Genomic DNA, 16,378 nt, shown 5'->3' on the forward strand with positions numbered 1-16,378 from the left:
GAATCCTAACATATACATCCTCATCAATCCTGCATACAATTGATCTTGAATATAAGTAGGAAAGTCATATAATTCATTATTAGAATTCTAGATTCTCATTACCATCAACATGAGATTACATGCATCTTCGTCTTCTATGCATCAATTCCTAAAATTTGACATAGTGCATAGTAGGTTCTAACAAACTAGTTTTCAAAAGTGACCATATCAAATGGCTCTTGTTCTGACTATAATAGATAATTATTTGATTCTTGGTACATTTTATTTTTGTATATTGGGATTTCATCCCTTCTCATAATCAATTTCTTCTTTTGGTATTAATCTTTAAACTTGTATAAATTAATCTCCCTTAAGGATTCTCTATTCAAGTCAAAACATGATGCTATAGCGTCTTTACTTACATCCACCATGATATTTCTTTCTATAGTTCTAATTTTCCTTCACTTAGAATGATATCTTCTTGCCATAAATCTGATCAATTCAAGCTCTACAAAAATATTTCTCACTATCAATTTACTGAGGTCTAGAGTCCAAGGTTTTGATACTGGTATGCCCTTATCTTCGTTACCATAGAAAAGCAAAATTTTCCACCCTCCCTTTAGTTGCATTATCTCCCCTTTAGTTGTATTATCTCCATATTTGATGCATTTGTCATTAAAAACCTTCTTCAAAGAATCTTGCATGGTAGAAACCTTAAAGATTTTGAGAAAGTCCTGCTACAAACCCTTAGCCTCCTTCTTTCTTTCAATCTTAGTCAATTGCTCTGCAACTTGTTTTTCTAGGGTTTTTACATTTACAACTACTATAGGTGTGGTTTCTATAGGTTGTAGAGTGGTTGCTTTCTTTCTCTTGGGTTTTGAACTTTCACCCTATTGAGGAGTATTTTTTGTGGTTGGCTCAATTGTGGTTTTCCTTTTAGGAGCCCTTTCCTTAACTAGGGTTTATATATATTTTTGTGTGAACTCAATTACCCTACTAATCAATTCTCCAAAAAATCAACAAGAATGGTGGTGTTACTTGCTTGTATTCAAAAGCTTTGCCAAGTGATGCTATCACTACAAATTCATACTCCTCACTTGAATATTTTTATTCTCTTGATCTCTTGATTGCATAGTAACTAAATTGTTAAAATTTAGATTTTAAGCTTTGTAGCCAACACCGAGTCTTGTTGCCATTAATTTGCATCATGCGAGTGTTTTGAGTTGGTGGCCTCTAGATTTGAACTCCACCCTTTCTTTTGCAAAGAAAGGCTGAGATGGAACCTTGACTTCCTTTGACTTCTAATGTGGGGGCCTTTTAGCTTCATCACCTTCATTTCCTCATTTTGTTATTCATCCCTCCACTCCTTGCCACCTTTATCTATCTTAATTCATCACCGTAGGGTAGAGGGGAACACATATTCCCTTGTTACTTCACCCCACTAGCCTGCAAGGTTTATTCTTCTTCTTTATTTCTTCTGTGGGGCATAGGGGTAGATCTTCCCTCTATCTATGTTACCCCTCTATCTCGCATTTCCTTTTTCTCTTTGAATTTTATCCCATGGGGTAGAGAGATGACCTCTTTCAAAATTATGCTTTCCCCTCCATCTTGCATGATTTCTTCACTTCAAATTCAACTGTGAGAGGGCGAGGAATTTAAAATTCACAGCACAAAATTATTTCCCTTCTAACCCATGGTGATTTCTTAGCTATTGTGATATCCTTGTGGGTTCATGGGATACCAAGAGTTGTAACTACCAAATGCTTACCCCGCTACACCGAGGTGCATTCAGGGTCTTGGAAAAGATCACGTGGGGGTGAGGGGAAAACAAAAATTAAGTGATACAATAGGGCATGTGGACATTTAAGTAAGACTTAAGGGTTGGAGGGACCGTGAGGGACTTAGTCACTAGGAAACTTAGGCGTAAGTTAAAACTTTAGGAAATTAGAGAAATATGTAACTAGTGGGAATTTTACATCTAACACGAGGGGCTAGTCAACAAATGATTTAAAAGACTTAGAACGACAACTTAATACACCTACAACTAGGACAACTAGTAAATGAAAAATTGGAAGTAAAGGGAGACACTCCAAGGGTAAAATATGCTTCTTTTAACAATTAAGCAAAATTTCAAAAACCCTAACAAATGCACAAGGGGACCTAAGAGAACTTTAAGAACAAAACAAATTGTAATTTTGGTAGTCCTAACACCCCAAAACACAAATGCAAGCCAACGTACTTTATAGTCTTGGTGGTTTTATTTTACTATATTTTTCAAAGTATTTTAGAAAAAACTTAACCCCCCTCCACCACCACCACAAAAGTAAAAATAAAAAATCTATATATTTTTTATCGCTTTTCAACAAGACCCCATAGATTTCCAACTTTTCAAAACTGCAAGAAAATTCTTTTATCCAATAGGAATTTTTTTTCTCTTTCTCTGAGCAGATTTAAATTTGATAGCCATATGGTTGTAATGCTAATAAAATTTGTGCTTTTATAACTATGGCCAAAATAGGGAAATTTTTATATCATTTTTTGTCTCTTTGTTGACCTGAATCCAACCATGGGGTCCATTTTGTCTCAAGAGGTCATATGCAACACTTCCCTCACAAAAATCTCACATGAATGCATGACCAAGAAACCCATTTGACCCAATATTTTTGAATTCCTAAATTTGCAAACAATCCATCATAACAAGAAATCCAAAACCCTTAGATGTACAATAAAATAAGCTACAAGTGTGTTCCATACCTTGTAATGGTCCTAAATCTTTTACACATAACCATGGCTTCAATTTTGCACCTTCTTCATTCAAGCTAGGATTATAAATCCAAATTTAACCATGAAAGCTTTGATACCACTTGTTAAGAAATAATGCAACAATACCTAGTTACATTTAATTCATGTCCTATACAACACACGAAAGACAAGCCACAAGATAACATAAGATATAACCTGGAAAAACCCTCATGAGAGTAAAACCTAGCCTCCAAAAGCATCCATACTCCATTTTATTCAACAATAAAACAATACAATGTACTTATGAAGTTACACTGAATGCTCCTAAATAATGAAGCTCTCCAATGGATTCTCCATGTGTCCAAGCATGAATATACACATCCCATGTCATGCTTCATATATGAAATCCTCTAAAGGACTCAATACAATGACAACCCAAACCACCAACCAACCTTAACCACTAAATATGTTCTTGCTTTTATAGAATCAAGCTCACACAAATACAACCAAGTGGTTAAGTAAAACCATGTGAACAAAATTCCATTGACCCCTCATTTAATATTGGATATTAAGTTTTCACTTTATTAAATATATTTTTCCAATATTAAATAATTATAGGGTAAAAGTACAAAGATGTGTCACACTTTTATAAAGGAAATGGTCAATGTTGATTCAACTTTTTAAATTGAATCAATAGAAAGTGAAATATATGTTTTGAAATTTGAAATGATGAAAACTAATAAAATGTAAATTATTTTATGTATTTTATGTTTGTAATTTAAAAATAAAAATGATTTGAATATAGTTTGTTTTAATAAAGTAAACACTATAATTTAGTTGTTGATAAAATGTTGAAATTGAGTTTACATAAGGCACCACACTTTATTTAGTAAATTTTCCCTGTTTTCTTTAATTTTTTTGTGTATATTGATATCTTGAAACTTTAGTGCATGGATGTATTTTTTACTATTTCTTATAAATATATATTTTTTAATAAATTTGAAAAGTTGTGTACAGAAATATAACTCTTTCCATTTGGCGCCACCTTTTTAATTCATTATTTATCCAAATTAGAAAAGAATTATATCATATTCACATAGATTCTTTTCTCTAGTGCATCATATGTGTAGACACTTAAAAATGGTCAACGCTTGCGGGATCATACTTTAACATTTGCGCATTGCCTCATTTTAGGTTTTTGCGTCACATTAACATTTCTCCTATGATTCGTACTTGGTTTTTATCATTTGCGAACATCAAGTCACTCTTCTACATTATTCATTCATCTCGCTCTCGAATTTGGTCTTGTCGACAACACTATCTAGTCATGATTTTAATCGATCTTATCCTATTGCATCAATGTGCGTGCTTATTTGTCATCATTTTGGACATCGTTAATCCTAATTAGGGTTTTGTCCTCCTGTCAATCTTGCGATCGATTTGTCATCAATTGTGGCTCTCTTATCAATCTTATCATCAATCTTATCATTTTGGACATCGTCAATCCTAATTAGGGTTTTGTCCTCTTTTCAATCTTGTCATCTGGCGATCGGTTTATCAATCTTGTCGTTTTACGATCGATTTGTCATCAATCGTTGTCATGATTAATTTTGTCATTTAACGATCGATTTGTCATCGATCGTGGTCATTTTCAATCTTGTTGTTTTGCAATCTATTTGTCATCGATTCTTGTCCCTTTTGTCAATTTTGTCATTTTGCGACCGATTTGTCATCGATCGTTGTCTGTCTCAATTATGTCAATTTGGATCAATTTGTCATTGTTCCTCATCAATTGGCACATTTCTCAATCAAATTGTTTATCGCATTGATTATTTATCAATTCAAAATCATGACATTAATTATCTTCAATCAAGACCTAATTGTCATTTTCGCATTTCTAATTCGTCTTCTAGGGTTTTATGATTTATTCATTTAACCTAATTTGTCATTTCTTCCTCTAGGATTACTAAATTATTTATTAATCCTAGGTCTTCTCATTACAATTAAATCTTTATTTAATTGGATAATTATTCTTCCTCTTGTAAATTAATTAATAAATGACAAATTGTTAATTAATTTACCTAATTTCTTCTAGTTCCTAATTTCCTATTTTTCCATCAATTTCTAATTCCTAATTGTCATCAATTTCAATTTTCTAATTTTCTTAATTTCTAATTTCTTTTCCCTCCTATTTCATCTCCTAATTCTATGGGAATGGCATGTCAATTTGTCATAAATTGTCATAATTGACAATCAATCAATTTTGACATAGAATGTGTCATAATTTGTCATCAATTATCAATCAATCAAATTGTGCATGGAAAGTGCATAATTTGTCATAATTTGTCATATTGATTTGCAATTTCCATTTGAATTGCATCATGCTAATCTTGTCATTTATCCAATTCTTCTATAAATTGGATGATTTTCAATCAAAGCTAATCCCGAATCCCTAATCAAACTATCGAACTTATGCTTCTAGTACTCTTGAGCTTTTCATCAATCTTGCTTTCAATTGTATGTTGTGCACTTGTAGGTGAGATCCACAAATCCATTTGAAGAGGAAAGAAGAACAATGGAGCCGCATGGAAGGAGCATTCAATTCTGCATTTGGTTTGCATAATCTTTCATTCTGAATGCTTTGTTTTCATATCTCTATTGAGTGTGCTTAGGATTAGATCATTGCAATGTGTGTTTGGGATTGAGCTAATAATGAATAATATGTCATTTTATATATTGCTTTGATGATTCCTAATTTTGATGCTACATTATTTGGTGAACCTGATGTGAACACTAACCATCTAACCCTCTAACTGTGTTTTGGAGTGCTTTCAAGTTGATTTTGCAGGCCAAAAAACCCAAAAACAGGGCCGTGCAGGGTATTCTGGACACTTCCGCGCTTGTGTCATGCATCTTGCGCTTGTGTAGGTGACATCTTGCGCTTGTGTAGGTGACATCTTGTGCTTGTGTAGGTGACATCTTGCGCCTGTGTCATGCATCTTGCGCTTGTGTAAAGTCTAGAACAAAGGTGAAAAATGCAGTTTTTACTTGAAATTTTTGGTGTTTTTGCATTCTGTTTTCTATGCTTTGGATTTTGGAACTAATTATTTGTGCAGAATCGTGGCATACGTATGGAAAAGACTACAAATCAAACTACTAACATGTGTTATGTAGAATCAATGGTCAAAGACAACAAATCAAACCTCTAACTTGGGTTTTGCAGGTTGCCTTGGAGAAACAACCAAACTGTGTGTTTGAGATTTTTAATTAGGCACTTAGTGATTTATAAGTAGGTTGGAATGAACATGTTTTTGATTTGATTGTTGAGTTTGACATTGGAGTAGGAGAGTATGCTCTCATCCTTTTAGGGTGATCAGAAATCCAGATCTTCAATACCATGCTCATGTCTTTGATTGTTTGTCACCCTTAGAGGGCCTGCCTTCCCGACCACTTTGCTTTTGCAAGCAAGTGATAATCGTGAGAAGGGAATGACCCAAAGTGAGTACGGCTAGAATTCCTTGGCATTCTAACTCACTATAAAAAAATACCCGATGAGCGAAAGCTTTGAAGGAAGTGTTACGTGGGAATTGTAGTTACTTGGGAAGTGATGACCCTTGGACTCTTTCTCATATCAACATCTAAGTAGGGCCTCTTGGTCTAAATCATGCTTGCACAACTACATTTGTTTGGTATCTTGATGGGCTTAATGTCTCAATCACGCTTGTGCGACATCAAGGAGTAATGCTTAATAGAAATCCTTACTAAACACCTTGTTTTTAGAGGCCAAAAACCCTTCTAGTTGCTTGAGAAGGACAAATTTGGATACTTGGAAGAGATACTAAGTTCGCCATGGGGAGATTTCCATGGGGACTGATGCTTGGCTGCCCTGAGAAGTGAGTGTCGTGGAGGGGAGCCCATGGGGTCAAGCATCTATGTATTCTCCTTGAATCTCATAATGAGTCTACCTCTCAAGTACCTAATGTCTTTGCCTACCATAAGAAATGTGGAAATGAGCATGATTGTCTTGAGTCTAAGTTGCAATATCTTGTATTCTTTGCTTGTCAAAAGTTGAATTGCATATCATTCCAAAAACAAGACAAATTGATTCAAAACAAGGTTAAACATAAGAGCATTTCATCCAACAAGGTTCAAAACACTTTCAAACATGGTTGTCAAACATTGTTCAAAATCTTGTCTCAACATTCATGTCACTTACATTTAGGTTCATCCTAGGTTACATTTTGCAAAGTTCATTGTCAACTATCAAGGTTAAGTTTCACCTAAGTCATACTCCTTTGCATATCAATAAGAGTCATCCATTTACATGTGTCCTCTTGCACTTAAGTCATACCATTGTCATACATTGCTTACCCTAGGTCTCTTCATTAAGCTTAGGTCATTATCATATCATATTAGGGTCACTTGCATATTAATTGTCCCTTAGCATATAGTGTCAAAACTAGGTTTTGTCATACTTGAGTAATCCAAATCTTTCATAAACCCTAAGTCGTTGTTAGGAAGTCTAGACCTTATCAAATCCTTTTCTCTTTTGTCATCAATATCATTTGGTCAAACCTAGCTTAGTATCCAAGCATATAGGGGAGACATTGCCATTTTGTCCTTTTGTCACTTGGTCCTTTTGTCCTTTGAGGTCTAAACATCATTTCAATTTCCTAAGGGTCTCTTTTTAGATTTGCATTCAAAATTTTGTCAATATCTTGAAAAACAACCAAAAACATAGATTGCATTCTCATTCATTTAGTTCGCATTTAGTTGCATATCATATATTGCCCTTGAAAAATTCCAAAAATATTGCATTTGCATAGTGACATGTCTATTGAAACAAGGTTCCAAGCACCAATGATGCAACAAAGTTTGACATATCAACCGACAATGCAATCACAATTCTATCCAATCCAACAACAAGGCAATATCGATCAAACTCTTTATGATGAAACAAGTCTTCAAATACAAAAACTAGAGGAGAGACTAGCTCAAGAAAATGAGATTTTGGAACAAAGAGTGAAAAACATTCAGAAAATTAGATCACAAATGTCCAAAATGCTTCAAAAATTTCCAGGTCAAAATCCAAAGATTGAGCCAATTGATGTAAGATCTCTTCTTGAACGATCAGACATACCAGCTCTCCTCTCCCAAATAGAGATGATGAAACAATTTCAAGAAAAGAGACAACATCAATTTCAACATTATGTGCCTCCACAACCAGAACAAGAAGGTGTTTACTATCAATCGGATTTTCAACCAATACAACCAATGGTTCAACCAATTGTTCAACATATACAACCAACACAACCAATGGTCCAATTTCAACAATATGTCCAACCAACTATACAATGTTCACAAATAGTTCAACCAATGGTGGAATATCAACAAGTTCAATCAACATATCAATGTCAACAACAACAACCAAACATTCAAAAACAAAGGTTGCAGCACACACCAAGCCAAATTTTGAACATGTCAAACCAATCTGATCAACATCTAGTTCGAAATCAAAACATGACATCAAACCAAATTCTTTCCAAACAAGTTCAAATTCCAGATACAATTATGTCAAAACCTCGAAAGAAAGGTGGCTTTATTGCAATGCTCTTAAGGAAATTACCAAGTGAGTCCTTTGAGGAAGATAAAGATAATACACTTATGTCTAGCAATGCCTCATTTCTCAATAAACAAATTGACTCTCAAGTGGCATCTATCCCTACACCTTTAGAAGTTTCCCAAGAATCTTCTATATTGTCCTCATCAAACAATACACCCAAGGATGCAATTATCCAAGAGTTATCCATAATTGATTGCCAAGATAATCCAATTCATGATGCACATCCTTGTCATGTTTTAGAAATACAAGACCCAATGCCACCATGCACTTTATTGCCATTACCTATTTTAGAGGACCCCATTCGAAGTCACTCTTCCTCATGTTCAAGCATTGATTCCTTGCCAAAATCTATCACAATTGTTCAAAGTGTATTTCCTTCATGCCAAAACATTGATTCCTTGTCAGAATCCTCCATGCATATCCAAAGTCCAACCCCATGTCAAGAGGATAATTTAGAGCATAGAGAAACGCGTGTTGAAATAGATCAAGATCAAGATCCTGAAACCTTATCATCCCATCCAATTGTTGACCAGGATCCCATTTCCCCAGACACTCACAATGATTCCCCTATTCTTGTCCATCCTATCTAAAGCCCTATTGGCACTCCATTCCCCGAGCAAGATCAAGATATCCCAGTTCATCCAATCCCAAATGATCCCCTTCCATTTCATGAAAAAAATGTCCTTTCAAATCCCATTGACATTCCAAATATCCCTTCCATCCTTTCTGATGATCCCATTAAAAGTCAAGAGCAAAGCAATTTTAAAGAGGAATCCAATGATCTTCCTCCTTGTCAAGGTCAAAGTATCCTTCCAAATTCATTTCCAACACAAGACCCTATCATTCCTTTAGATCCTCCACAAGATCCACTTGTTCCTCCATCTCCTCGTCCTAATCCAACATATACACTCCAAGATCACATTTCTTGTGATGATCCCATTATGTCTCCCATTCCATCTCTTGAAGAGCCTATCATTGAACCATGTCCACTACACAATCCTAGTCCCCCTCATGATCCTAATCCCCCTCATGATTCTAGCGTGTCAGTGCAAGATGTTCATGAACCCTCGACATGCATAATGGGTTCTTCCACTTTGGTGCAATCCGATCCACTTCAAGATCTCATTATTTCTCTCATATCATATCCACCTCATAATGGACTCGCGTCTTCGTCCCAAAGAAAAGAGTCTCCTACAAGTCAAGATATTCATAAAGGCAAAGGAGTAGACCTCCATGAGCAAGAACCCCTTCATATCAAAGAATATACTAATGGTCATGGCTACAGAGCTCACACTCAAGGCATTGGTATCCCTTCAAAGTCAAAATCCAAATGTCCACCTTCTCCATCATCGCTTCCATCCATTCTAGGTCCCTATATCCCTCCATCTCCTATGCAACATCAGAAAAGGCACACATCTTGGAGAACCTTCCATCCATCTCACATGCCTCCATATCATTCCCATCCACATCGACATTCATTCCCTCTTCCAAGCAATTTGGATGCCAAGTGTAAAAGTCATAAGTCTAGAAATCCACATGTATTCAAGGATCAACATGTCCAATATAATCGACATGTCAAAATAAAGAACGATATGATCTATAAAGAAAAAGAAATATACAAAAGGTCACAAAGGCCCACTGAGCAAAATAAAACAAAGTCAAAATATATATGGGTTCCTAAATCCCTTGTGCAAGCAATGCACTCCAAGGAACCACAAAAGCATGAAAAATCAAAAACCATGTGGATCCCTAAGAGGCTCCTTGAAGCACAAAATTTTAAAGAAATATCCAACTTGGCATCCAAAGTTGCTATTCCTCCATCCAAACCTTCCAAGTCTGTTCCTCCATCACCTTCTTCATCCATTTTGGGCCCTTATGTCCCAAAATCCCAAGCTATTCCTCCATCCAAATCTCAATATCCAAAATACGTCTTTCCTCCATCAGTCCATCACCCCTCAAGGTGTGTGCCAATGTCGATCTTACCAACATTTCCATCCACTGAAGCACAATTCTTCCAATACCCTATCCATTATCCAATGCATATGTTTCATCCTTCGATCCCTTTGATCCAATCCTTTGCATAAATCCTTGCCTTAGTTTCATGTCATTTTCCATGTCCTTATCCTACCAACGTCTTTGAGCATACTTTTAAAGGTCATGGTCCATTTATTTCAAGGCTACTATCCAAAAATAAAAAAATAAAAAAATGCTTGAGTCCTTCTTCCATCCCCTATCATGTGTCCATCTTCTATTGAGAAACTCAAAATACAAAATCAAAAAAGTGAAAAAAAAAAGAAGAAAAAAGAAAAACAAGTAAAGCAAAAATAATTCGTCCACTGGTGAAAACCTGGCAAACAGGTGCCTTGGGCAAGTACCATGATGAAAACCTGGCAAATAGGCATCATGCATAATCTATGAACTTCTTGCACACCACACTTGGGGGCAGGTTTCCTCCTTCATATCCTATTGCCCTTCATTATCCTATTGAACCCCTGTCATTACCCTTCATATCCTATTGTCCCTCATGTCCATTTCCTCTTTCCACCTTTGATCTTGACAAGGCTGAGGATCTTCATGAGCATCATGCATCTTGTTTGTAGCTTTTAGTCTATCATAGCTTTTGGTCATTTATCCATTTGCTTATTACAACCTTTCATCCATATTCCCTGTCTTATTGCAACTTTCTACCATTATCCCGTAGCCAATCCCGACCTTCAGTCCATGTCCCTTATTCATTCTTGGTCTTGCTTATCCTATCCATATCTTATCACTATCCATACACTCTTTTTCATTCCTTGATCTTGGTCTAACATAAGGACGCAAAATTTAAACATGGTTTCAAAAACCTCTTGACATGTCCCTCATGCCATGTCACTGCTTTACATTGTCATATCCTGTCTCTTGTCCCATCGCGCAATAGCCCTTGAAAATTGCATCCATATTGTCTCCATGATAAAAGGCCTTTGTCTTCCATCTATCCACCATCATTTTGGCAAGCCTATTTATTCACCTATCATATTCCTTGCCTTGCTAGACACTGGGGGCAAAAATTTGAAAAATTCAAAAATCGAATAATTGTCCTGAAAAAATTCATAAAAATTAAATAATGTCCTGGAAAAAATCATAAAAATTGAAAAATGTCTGGAAAAAATCATAAAAATTGAAAAATGTCCTGAAATAATTCAAAAAAACTGAATAATGTCTTGAAAAAATCCAAACAAAAAAATCACAAAATGTCCTGAAATAATTCAAAAATCGAATAATGTCCTGAAAAAATAAAATCTTCAAAAAAAAAATCAAATAAAGTCCTGAAAAAAATATCTAAAAAATTGAAAAAATGAAAATCCCTAAAAATCATAAAAAAGTCCTGAAAAAATGAACAACAAAAAAATTGTAAAACTCCAAAAACAAAAAACAAACATTTTGCAAATAATTATTCCTTTTGTGCATAAGACAAAACACTGAGCATTCATCTAATGACAATCAATCCAACGCTGTGCTTTAATGAAATCATGCTTTAACCAGATGAACTTTTTCAATCCAAACCAAACATTCAACCTGATCAAAATTGTCATATCACTCGAATATCAGCATCAAAATCATTTGTCCTTGTTCCTACTATCATGGGTCTTATACAGGGTGTGGTATACTTGAAACCAGACTGTGTCCTATCTTAGACGGGGTATCACATTTCCTGAAACCAAACAGCATGATCGTCCTATCAACACTTTCAACTTTTGACAATGAAGATCAAGATGTTTGTCTGATTTGCTTGAATTTGTGAGTCTTATCTTTTTATTGATTTATCTTTGGCTTCGATCATGTTCCTATGTTGCTCGATGATGTCACTGAGTGATTTAGAGTGACCGAGATGGTTCATGATCCCTTTTTCTTTTTTTGATTGTGATTGTCATTTGTCTGTGATGTGTCTATCTTTTGCAAAAAGGGTTGCATTTCAGCTCTGGCCTTCCATGCCATGATGCTACGCATCCATTTTGCTACATAAAAATAAAGGTTCTCACCTACAAAGTGCATTACTGAAAGCAAGTTTTTCTTCATCTCTAACTGTCCTCTGTCTCATTTTCTTCTTACTAACATTTCTTCCATCCGGTCGGATAGTCAGTTCGGTCTAGTGCTCCGATCTCCAAACATACATGCTGCATCCTGCATCCATTTGGTTAGTACATTTGCATCACATCGAGCATCATATCAAGCATTTTAGCCATTTCATATTATAAATGCATCAAAAACACAAAAAAATGCATTCATACATGTTCCACAATGGTACATAAACCAGTACATAAGTCATCCATACATGCAAAATAACATAAATCATAACACATTGCATCCCATCATATCGATGCCTCTCATATCACATATCATAATAATATCGGAGTACAAAATCGGACTGTCTGTCCTAAGTATGGCCCGCAGGCTGACTACAAAATGTCAAACTACATAATGTCCACTGTCTGTCATAAGGAGTACGTGCCTCTGTCACTGGGTGCTCCCTCTATCCTCCTCATCCCTGCCATGTCTCACGGATGATGTCCCTCCTGGTCCTGGCTGTGGTGGTCTCATAGGTCCACTCACTCCTATGCTGCTCAATGACCTCCGAGAGCGTGCCTTGCTCTCTGTCCTCGATCGTGCTCGATATGAAGGTGCTCTCTGCTCTGATGGAACTGCACTCTCATATAGTGTCCTCCAATGGAGTATCTCCTCTCCGGTCTCTACCAGCATCTGTCCTAGCTCCCGTACACTAGCATCCCGAATCGACCCAATATACTTAGTGACTCTCTGTTCCTCTCGCTATGCCTGAGCAATTGCTGCATCTCGAGCCGCTGTGAGTCTCGCTATCTCCGCTCTAAACTGGTCCTGCTGTCTCTCTAAAGTCTCAATGTGATCCTGCTGACTCACTATGGTAGCCTTGCACATCTCCATCTCCTTTGTCCTAGCTGTCCCCGGCTCTATAGGAATATCTTGCAATGTCTCCTGATCAGCTGAGTCTGGCTCCTCATCATCCTCCCCACTATCATCTCCATCATCGTCCTCCCCACCATCATCCCCATCTCCCTCATCCTCGTCTCCGTCATCATCATCACCCTCGTCATCCTCCTCATCCTCATCATCTCCCTCCTCTCCTGTGAGTGGGAAGTCCTCCTGTCTCCTAGGTACTGGAATATCAGGATCAGTCAAAGGCACTGGCCGTCGTCGTGCAAACCATGTCTCATACTCCTCTGTCATCCCAGCATCCACCACATCTGACCTCCACTCCCACTGTCTTGGCTGTAGCTATGCAAAGTCAGCATAGGCTATGTGTGGCTGAATCATACTCCCCCACTGACTCGTCTCTCTCTGAGATCAGGTGAAGTGTGCAGTCCTCCTAGGTACATCCTGCGTCTCTCCAAACTGTCGTCTGACTCTCTCTGGCAGGTACAACTCAATCACTCTCTGGCGGTTCACTGGTCGCCCAATCAGGTACCTCTCTTGTCTGCAGTATGGTAGCTCATCATGATCATCTGACCATCCCGAAAAATCATGATATGGCCTCCATATGAACTCTCTCTGTCTGTCTAGCTCATGTCACCAGTATAATATGTATCCAAATGGACCCTGTCTCAGTGCTCCACCATAGCAATACACATATGGTCGGTGTGGTACAATCTGTCTATCTGTAATCGGTCGACATATGGAAATATGCTCAAATCCCATACCTGTAGCAATGTGACTCCACAGCTCAAAGTCTGAACTCCCTGATATGCTATCTGATGCAGCTGGAAATACAACATAGCTAGTACACATGGTCCCCATGCATAGACCGTCCCCTCTGTCGCCATCCACTCCAGCACTCTTCCCCATCCAATAGGGAATCCATGTCCTCGTCTGTCTCCTACTAGTAGACATGCTATCACCACTGTTATCACCACATATCGTCGGTCATACTCGGAAGCCATGCTCTCCCAGCTGATCTCCCTCTCGACAATGTCCAGATCATCTGTGTCGCACTCAAACAGTCTACACAATGCATCTCTCCATGTCACTGGGTTGTACTCTATCATCTCTCCATGAATTGGAATGCGGAGGATGCGCCATACATCCTCTAGAGTCACTGTCGCCTCACCAGTCGCCAAATGGAATGAGGAGGTCTCCGAATGCCATCGCTCTGCCAATGCGGTAAGCAATCTTGTGTTTGCCCTAATCTCAGGCATGTATGTGATGTAATATATCCCCAGTCGTGCTAATGTATCTCTCTCTGTGCTCCTGAGTCTATGTCGTAGCATGAAACAGTCTGGTCGATTCTCCCGTGTGATCAACGAATACTGTTGACTCTGCATCACAATTGGGGCAAATTTTGTTAGTTTTAGGGTTTTCTCCTACGGGTTGCATTTCCTCATTTTCATGTCTAATCAGGGTGTTTTTCATCTACATTGACCTATCCTACCCTTATTCCCCCTTTTTCCGATCATTTGCATGTCATTTTGACCAAAACTAGGGTTTTCATGCACTCTTGCGCTTGTGTCAGAGAACCTGCGCCTGTGTCAGGTAAATTGCACTTGTGTCTTCCTACACAAGCGCAGAAGACATGACACAAGCGCAGCATTAGACTACACAAGCGCAGAAGTCATCTTTTTCATCCCCTGTGGGCCCCGCAATGTCCCGAAAGCAATCAAAATTCATGAAATTGAAAACATGGGTATTTGAGATCCATACCGCTGCTCCTGCATCCTCCGGTCGTCTGAATGTGCGTACACATTCCCCAAGGTGATCCACCATTGGAATGTTCACCATATGTCTGCAAGTGTCCTTGTCCAGAGCAACAAATCCTCCTCCCTGTCTAGTGCAAATGAGCAATTTTCCATCTCTTGGTCTCATTTATAGATCTTTGTCAGTGCATAGATGGACGTGCACCCTCTCCATCTTATGTTGGTCGCGGTCTTTTGCATCTTCAATTGCTTGTCCTTCATGCATTTGCTCTCCGATTATCAGTCTGTTCGATCCTATCATTTTTATCAATCAATTGGCCTCTTTTCCGCATGTTTCCGGCCAATTCCTCGAGGGGGCATGCATATGTCATTATTATTGTCTGGGGCATTTTCATTATTGTTCTTTGAAACAACGCTTAAAATCGCATTGTCTCAAAGAGGGGCAAAATGTAGACACTTAAAAATGGTCAACGCTTGCAGGATCATACTTTAACATTTGCGCATTGCCTCATTTTAGGTTTTTGCGTCACATTAACATTTCTCCTATGATTCGTACTTGGTTTTTATCATTTGCGAACATCGAGTCATTCTTCTACATTCTTCATTCATCTTGCTCTCGAATTTGGTCTTGTCGACAACACTATCCAGTCATGATTTTAATCGATCTTATCCTATTGCATCAATGTGCGTGCTTATTTGTCATCATTTTGGACATCGTCAATCCTAATTAGGGTTTTGTCCTCCTGTCAATCTTGCGATCGATTTGTCATCAATCGTGGCTCTCTTATCAATCTTATCATCAATCTTATCATTTTGGACATCGTTAATCCTAATTAGGGTTTTGTCCTCTTTTCAATCTTGTCATCTGGCGATCGGTTTATCAATCTTGTCGTTTTAGGATTGATTTGTCATCAATCGTTGTCATGTTTAATTTTGTCATTTAACGATCGATTTGTCATCGATCATGGTCATTTTCAATCTTGTCGTTTTGCAATCTATTTGTCATCGATTCTTGTCCCTTTTGTCAATTTTGTCATTTTGCGACCGATTTGTCATCGACCGTTGTCTGTCTCAATTATGTCAATTTGGATCAATTTGTCATTGTTCCTCGTCAATTGGCACATTTCTCAATCAAATTGTTTATCGCATTGATCATTTATCAATTCAAAATCATGACATTAATTATCTTCAATCAAGACCTAATTGTCATTTTCGCATTTCTAATTCGTCTTCTAGGGTTTTATGATTTATTCATTTAACCTAATTTGTCATTTCTTCCTCTAGGATTACTAAATTATTTATTAATCCTAGTTCTTCTCATTACAATTAA

This window comes from Cryptomeria japonica, chromosome 5 (assembly GCF_030272615.1).
Source record: "Cryptomeria japonica chromosome 5, Sugi_1.0, whole genome shotgun sequence".
Lineage (NCBI taxonomy): Eukaryota > Viridiplantae > Streptophyta > Pinopsida > Cupressales > Cupressaceae > Cryptomeria > Cryptomeria japonica.